The 5,900-nt window shown below is 43.4% G+C and overlaps 1 pseudogene; it reads right to left on the bottom strand.

The window, feature by feature from the left end:
* Window positions 1-4,240: 4,240 nt before the first annotated feature.
* Window positions 4,241-5,315, bottom strand: LOC103288383 (elongation factor 2-like; annotated as a pseudogene).
* Window positions 5,316-5,900: the final 585 nt, after the last annotated feature.

The raw sequence follows: 5,900 nt of genomic DNA, 5'->3' as shown, positions 1-5,900 counted from the left end.
TAAATCCAAATGCTTTGCGTTCTATACATTTTGTCTTACTGCATTTGGTGTTGTTTAGATGTGGTATTTGTGTTATCATTTATATTATTTAGTGGGGATAAAAAGAAGAAAAACTTCTTTTATGTGATTTGCTGCAGGACTTCCATAGATAGCTATCACCATGTGGTAATTTGCTAGTCCTAGAGGTTGTGGGCTGGAAATGATGACCCTAGTCAGCTGTGAAAACAAGGGACTCTGCGGATCACCTGGGGATATTGTTACTGTTGTAATTAGCTAGTTATTAATATTAATAATAGGAAAGGAGCAAAAGGAGGCCAGACATTATAAGCATAGTCATCTGGGCAGCTTCACCAGGAAGCTGCGACTTTACACTCCCCAGGGAATCACCGGTCCATTCCCTGCAGATCACTAGGGGAAGGGGTCCAGCAAAGGGGAAGATGGGCACTTGCACAATAAAGCTGGGTGACATAGGGAAGGTACTTGCCTATCCGTCTAACCTGGAAAAAAGATAATTGGCTAGAGGTGGTAGAGCCACTGCCTGTACACAAAATCTTAGAAGGTTAAAATCTGCAGACAAAGGAATTCTCTCTCTCTTGTTCCTCTTGCTTTGCTCCTGCTTCCTTGCACTCACCTGTGTTCCCCCCATAGCCATGTGGCCCCAGAAGCTGCATGGACCATGGCCATATGGACCCTACACACAACGGACTGCAGCTGGGAACCCAAGCTAAGCTAGCAGGACTATACTGTGCCTCAGTATGAAATGGAGGCTCTGGGCAGTGGCTTGATCCCTAGTACTGCTGAAGATGAAATGGGATGGAAGGAGAAGGCAACTTGGAAACTCAGGGGTTTAATTCCACAGAAACGAAACTTTTTCATCATACCTCATCCTCCTGTGGGGGCCTCTGAAAATTATTATTCTAGCAGCACCCCAAGAAGCAAGCCCACTTCCACTGGCAACCAGTGGGAACACTGATGACACCCCACCCATAACAATATCATTTAAAGATAGAATATGGGATAGGTCCGACTTGACCCCTCTAAACTCTAATGAATGATGGTACTATCATAGTAATGAATGAGAAACTCTTCAGAAAAAAGAAAAAAACAAAACACAAAACTGTGAAAATGTGGAAAAAAATGCACCCAGGTTATTTTGAATTTGAAATACATTGTTAATGACATCTGTACCCCCCCCCCTCCTAATACCACTAAAATATTCAAAAAACACATGAAAATATTCTCTGTTCCTCTTGATTTAATTCTAGGAAAATTGGTACCTTTATTGACTGCAATATGCATCATCAAATCTGAATCAAGGGGAATTCAACAGTGGTTCAATCAGGGGTTCAGTTAGCATCTGTGGAAATACAGCCTGAGGAGATCATGCTTAGAGAAGTTTACCTCTCCCTCTCATACAAGCTGCTCATAAGCCTCCTTATCCACTTACTTTCACTTACTGAGCTTTTAATTACCTGTAGTCAATGACGTCCAAAATTATTAAATGGAAAATTACAGAAATAAATAAAGAAAAAGAAACTGGCCTCTTGTAAAGCTAACTTCCAGCATAGGTCTATGGGGAGCCATGTGGGCCCAGTACTTAACAGAGAACATCCTGGTCAGCCTCAAGACTTGCACCCACCTACCTCACCCCCACTGTGACATTGTGTTTTGTTTTTAGTATGTTTTTATTGATTTCAGAGATAAAACGGGAGAGAAAGAGAGAGATAGAAACATCAATGATGAGAATTGTTGATTGCTGCCTCCTGCATGCCCCCTACTGGGGATTGAGCCTGCAACCTGGGCATCTGTCCTGACTTGGAATCAAATTGTGACCTCCTGGTTCATAGGTCAATGTTCAACCACTGAGCTGGAATGACATTGTTTTATAATAAGAACTATATATTTTATCCAGCATCATCATGCTGTAAACTCTGTAGTTGCTCCACCTTTTAATCAAGTAGTAGCCATCTCAGTTATCAGATGGACTGTTCACGAATCACAGCACTTATACTCAAGTAATCCTTGCTTTACTGAATAATGACTCCAAAGCACAAAAGGAGCGATGCAGGCAATTCAGATAAGACAAACAAAAGCCATAAAGTGTTTCTGTTAAATCAAAAGGTGAAAGTTTCCACTTAACAAGGAAAGAAAAAATTGTATGCTGAGGTTGCTAATATCTAGGATAAGAATGAATCTTCCATATTTGAAATTGTGAAAAAGGAAAAATAAATTCATGCTAGCTTTGCTGTTGCACCTCAAACTGCAAAAGTGATGGCCCGGTGTGTGGTAAGTTCTTAGTGAAGATGGAAAAGGCATTAACTTTGTTGGTGGAAGATATGAAATCATCATGGCTAAGTGATCCCCCTGCTGACTATTGTCAGAAAGTCAGCATAAGGCCATCCTATATAATAAAAGCCTAATATGCAAATCGACCGAATGGTGGAACTTCTGGTCAGTTGGGGTGGGCTGGAGAGCGGGCAAGGCCAGGCCAGCCAAGGTAGGTGCCAGTAGGCAGAGGGAGGGGATGACTATCAGGGGGCAGTGGTGATTGGTGGTGGTGGGGCAATAAGGGGTGGGGCCAGCCCGCTTGCTGGCCAGTGCCATCCCACAATTTGCCCACTGGTTGCCTCCTGCAGAGGGAGGCCAGACTGCCACTTAGGCCCGCTTCTCAGTGTGTGGGCCTAAGCCATCAGCTGGACATCCCCCAAGGGCTCCCAAACTGCAAGAGGGCTCAAGCCAGGCTGAGGGACCTCCCCAAGTGCACGAATTTTCGTGCACCGGGCCTCTAGTTTCTATATGATGATGGTCCCATAAGATTACAATGTAGCTGACAAATTCCTATCGCATAGTGACATGGTAGCCACATAACATCGTAGCATCTGGAGAATATCTGTGAGATGGACAGCATATGTCCTACCTGACTTCCTCCTGGAACTCATTCTTGCCTCCTTCCTCTCCTCCCTCCACCTTTCCTCCCCTTTTTCCTCTATCATCCCTTTGTCACTGTGCCTGGGCACAGTCCAGGTGGTGCTAGTGGCCGGCCCATGGGCCAGAAGACATGCCTCTCAGACACCTTCTTGGAAACCTGGTTGTAAAAGCGCAAAGCATTACTCATGTTTTTGTGCTGATGCTGGTGTAAACAAACTACTGTGCTGCTAGTCATATAAAACACATACAATTATAGTGCTAGGCTATACCATCTAGGTTTGTATAAGTGCACTCAATGACATTGGCACATGGAAAATCTCCTAACCACACATTTCTCAGAGCATATCCTGTAATTAAGCCATGCATAATTGTGATGGCCTAACACTACGTTACAATGCCTACGTCATTTGCTTTGCTTTATCTCATCATGTAGGGTTGTAACATCTCACATCCTCAGAGGGTGAGTACAGTACAGTAAGATATTTTGAGAGACCACATTTGTATAAATTATATTGCAGTATTCTATATAATAAGAGAGGAATATGTTAATTATCCATTACACTGTAACGTCACGACCAATCTACAAGTGGTGGAGAGCTACAGGAGGGCAGGGAAGCAAGCTAGGAGCAGGAAGAGCTACAGGAGGGCGGGACAGCGAGATACGAGCAGCAGAGAGCTACCAGCAGTGGTGGGAAGGTGGCCAGCTGAAGCAAGCGGCAGCAAGCTACTCACGGATTCATGCACAGGGCTACTAGTATTATTATAATTGTTTTATTTTAATATTAGTTATTGTTAATCTCTTACTTGGAATAATTTATAAATTAAACTTTATCATAAGTATGTATAGGAAAAAACAGTATATATAAGACTTCATACTATCTATGGTTTCTTATCTGGAGATCTTAGAATATATCCCCTGAGAATAAAGGGGAACTACTGTATAAGAATTTTTAATATATTCCTAGACTCAAGTTGCTTATATTTTAAGATGTTTTTATGTGCATATTATTGAGTATGATGACCCTATAAAGTTTTTTCCCCCTCATATTGTTCTTGTTAAGTTTCAGTGTAAAGATCTTGCTGGCCCCATATAAGTTATGGAGCATTCCTTCTTTTCATATTATTTGGAAAAGTTGTTATAAAGATAAAATTATTTATTGCTTGAAAGTCTGATAATGTTCATTTGTTTCTTTTATTTTGTTACTGTGAAAAATTATTAACCACTGATTCACTTAGTTGAGTGGTTATAGAATTATTTAAATAGGTTGTCTCTTCTCACCCGAGTTAGAATATCCAATCAAGCACAGTACCCTTAATTAAGGTTTTGAAAAGAAAACAAAGGAGAATCACCAGTGGGCAACCAGTGGTGCATCACAGCCTTCAGAAGTGGTTTGCCTTCTTTGTCCTTATCTTCACTACCCAACTTGATGCCCAGTTTTTCAATATTTTGCTGTCTCCTCTTTCTTGAAATTCATGATAGTATCAGATACCTTGAAGAAGGGGTCCAGGATAAGCTGGCAGAATGTCCTTGGCAGCTTCTTGGCATCAGGCTGGTGACGGACTTGTTGAATTTACCATTGGCTGGATCAAAGTACTGGTCACCCATCACCCCACAGCTTTCTTTATCTTGTCCTCCACTTTCCTGGCCTGCTCACAGGCCCCAGATGGCCCTCACCTTTGGTGACAAATTTGGCCACATACATCTCTGCAAACTACTTCAGGATGAAGGCCCAACCATGGAGACCAGACCTGAAGTCAACAGTCCCAAGGACAGGGTCAATCATGATGTTGCCCCTGGGGCCACTCTTGCCTTCTCCATAGGTAGAGATGATGATATTGACCTTCTCCACAATGTGTTGGAAAGTCTGGTAGAGTTCCTCAGGCTCCAGCTGAAGCTCAAGCAGAGCCCAGTCCATATTGTTCATCATCAGCACAGGCTTAATGCCTCTGGGGTGCTTGCCTCAGCACTGTCTTCGTCTGCACACACACACCAGATACACAGTCCACTACCATCAAGGCACTATCAGTGACACAGAGGACAGCTGTCACCTCTGAGGAAAAGTCTACGTGTCCAGGAGAGTCAATGAGATTGATAAGGAAACTGAAAGCATCCTTGCTCTGCTTGATGAAGTTCAACTCATTCTCTGAGAGCTTGTAGAAGAGGGAGATGGTCATTGACTTGATGGTGATGCAACGTTCCTGCTCATCCGGGTGTCAGTGAAGCAGGTCTCCCCAGCCCAGGCAGAGTCGATGATACTGGCCTTACACACCAGGGAGTCTGTCAGCATGGACTTGCCCTGGTCCACGTGGGTGATCACAGACATGTTCTGTAAATTGGCCTTCTTGACCATGATGGTCCAGATCTGCTCTGCTCTGAAGTTCACCATGGTGGCGAATGGTGGTGGATTCTCTCAGATTGATCCGAAAGGAGTTGCTCCAAAGATGTGGCAATGAGGGTGGAAGAGTGAATCAGTGTTTCTTATTTAAAATGTAACTTTGAAAATAGGAAGCCATTTTTATGGTTCTATTCAAAGGCAGCTTTTTAAAAAGATGCCTCTTATTTCAGTTCTTTGTGGTGGGTAGAGACCATAAATATATTTTAAAATAAATATTAGGCTATAATCTAATAAATAATAGATTGTATAGCTCACCAAATCTGGGTGAAAAGTAAATGTGAATCATGTAGGAAAAATCACCACAAACTAATATATAAAAAGCCAGGGGCTGTCATGACTTAAACGACCAGACTCATGACCAAACAGCAGGCTGTGTGCGCAGCAGGCTCGGGTGGGCGGGAACTTGTGGCAGTGGGGACAGGGACAGGGAGGCGGCCCAGCGGAAGGCAGTCTGTACTCCCCACATGGCGGCAGTGGCGGCTGTGAGCACTCCTGATGACCCACAGGCACTGCTTCAGCTCAGCCCACAGGATCCCCTTGACGTCACTCACAGCTGCCACCACATGCTGTGGTATA

This window comes from Eptesicus fuscus, chromosome 8, assembly GCF_027574615.1.
Source record: "Eptesicus fuscus isolate TK198812 chromosome 8, DD_ASM_mEF_20220401, whole genome shotgun sequence".
NCBI classification, from domain to species: Eukaryota; Metazoa; Chordata; class Mammalia; order Chiroptera; family Vespertilionidae; genus Eptesicus; species Eptesicus fuscus.
Note: the sequence above shows the minus strand (reverse complement) of the source record. Positions and strands in the feature narration are given on the sequence as shown.